Genomic DNA, 2,269 nt, shown 5'->3' on the forward strand with positions numbered 1-2,269 from the left:
GAAGTTTCTGGTCAGGACATGGAGGCCGGACAAAGAAGGTCCAATCTGTGTGACAATGTGAAGAACATCCTGACTGGGAACACTGGAAAGTTGAGTGAGAAGATAGGGTGGGGGCTGAGGACTAAATTAGAGGGGTTTAGAGATGATGGATGTCAAGAAACTATTTTGTTTTATTAGGAATGGTATGCATTAATTATTATCACTGTCACTATCCTCTCCATCATCACTATTAACATCATCACCTTCATTATCATCACCACCAGCATCACCATCACAATAACCACCATCATCTCCACCATCACCATCACCATCACCATCATCGCTCTCTTCTTATCTTCTTTTCCTCCTCTTCTCTCCTCCTGTATCCCTCCTTTTCCTCCTCCTTCATCTTTATCTTTGTCTTCATCTGCAGCCTTCTCTTCTTCACCATCATCAGCACAGATAACATATAATAAGCCTTTCCTACGTGCCACACACGGAGCTAAAAGCTTTCTCCCCCTTAAAGAGGAGACAGGACAGTAGGGCATAATTTCTAAAGCACTTCTCATGCTATGTGAACCTAGGTCCTTGCTAATTACCTATAATTACCTGAGTCTCTTTTCTGTGGGGCCACTCTCTGTTCTCTCATTTTTTTCCTTTTTAACATTTTTATTTGAAATAAAATTGTTAAGCCTCTGCTCTGTGACACTTCTATGAGGCCCATGGCTCATTGACCTGGGGAGCTGCAATTCCGCACTGATAATAGATAAATGCCCTAACAGAGCTGGCCCTAGGTTCTGCCCTGTGGGGGTGGGAGAAAGCTTCATGGAGATTGGAACGTTGCTATACACCCTATAGTGGGAATTTATCAAATGGATAAAATGAGGAGAAGTGGAAGGAGCTGGGAAAATACCTGGAGGGTGGGACAAAGTATGGGCACTAAAGTGAAAATCAGAAAACAAAGATGAAAACCGTGCAGAGAGAGGCCCACATGTAGATGAGCAGTGTCTGAGTTTCACAGCAAGGTGCACGAGGCTCAGGCATCAATGGAGAAGGCGTGAGGCGAACACCTGCAGGTGGAGAAACGTGAGCACAGATCCACTGCCAACTCTCCCCACCCTCGCGTGCGAGACAGTGGAATACGGATGATGCTTTTCCACCTGCGTTTCTCCAGAAACCAAGCGTGTTGTGAGAAGGAAGTCATCATCTCCTCCAAACATGTGGCCTCATCACAGATTGAGAAGTTCTTTGCATCTCCTGCTGGTTCTTTACTTAATAGAGTCCAAATGTTTAAATCACTAACGTGAGTCCTCCACATAAAGGAATATGGTCATGAAGTTGAACTTGACACACAATTTTTTTAAAGCAATTGCTGCCCATAGAGTCAAGTCATTACACAATCTTGATGGTGCAGAGTCTAGCCCAGGGTTTGCCTTCAAAATGTCCTGGGGAGAGGGCAGCTGGAGGGGCAGGGGTGCAGGAGGGGCAGCTGGAGGGGCAGGGATGCAGGAGGGGCAGCTGCAGGGGCAGGGGTGCAGGAGGGGCAGCTGGAGGGAGCAGGATGGGCAGCTGCAGGGGCAGCTGGAGGAAGCAGGAGCGGCAATCTCCTGAGCCTGAGAAAATGGAGCGTCTTTTAGCAATAATTTTTGAATCACCTCATGTGCCTCTAAGAGAACAAACAACTAGTTTTAACCGCAGCCTTCTAAAAGACAAATAACAGCATTCACAAAATTAAAGAAACTCCGAGGATGCAGAACTGTGGCCAATTCTGCGGCCGCCGGAGTGACAATGACCAGCTGACAGTGTCGGCCTCCTGAAAGGAGCCATTCTAATTGGGCCTCTGATGGACCCCTAACTAGGGCAGCGCCGCTGGGCGCCGGGGCCGTGCGGTGCATTTTAATTGTTCTGCTGGCATGTGCTGGATGCCACTGGTCTGGCTCAGCACCCTTTGTGGCCATCCGACTTGACCACAAATCAGGTACACCCAAAAAACCAGCCGCAACATCCTCCCTCCGAAAGGCACTTGTAGTGTTTTGGGGACGTTTGATATTTAAATTTTCATGACGGTGGAGCTGGGCTGCAATACGGGGCGGAAGCGTGGTGCGCAGGCGGGGAAGTTGTCTTGGCCAAAAAGGGTCGGCAGGCGGGAGGGGGGCTGAGGGCGATGGAGGAGGACGGGGCAGACCCGCAGGTGGATGAAGGGACCCTGCCGGTTATGCCATCGCCGGAGCGGCAGGATGGCTTGGAGAGCACGCAGGCAGGGCGCGATCCTGCGGGGAGAGCCCGGTGT

General features: G+C 49.8%; 1 long non-coding RNA gene across 1 annotated transcript in view; it reads right to left on the reverse strand.

Moving 5' to 3' along the window:
- Positions 1–347: 347 nt before the first annotated feature.
- Positions 348–2,269, reverse strand: part of LOC107184359 — a 2,940-nt gene continuing 1,018 nt past the window's right edge. The window contains exons 2-3 of the long non-coding RNA XR_001515186.1: positions 971–1,049; positions 348–498 (exon numbers count right to left, since the gene is read on the reverse strand). This is a non-coding gene — a long non-coding RNA (uncharacterized LOC107184359). The remainder of the gene's footprint in view (positions 499–970; positions 1,050–2,269) is intronic.

The sequence above is a fragment of the Myotis davidii genome, unplaced genomic scaffold, assembly GCF_000327345.1.
Source record: "Myotis davidii unplaced genomic scaffold, ASM32734v1 scaffold512, whole genome shotgun sequence".
NCBI lineage: Eukaryota > Metazoa > Chordata > Mammalia > Chiroptera > Vespertilionidae > Myotis > Myotis davidii.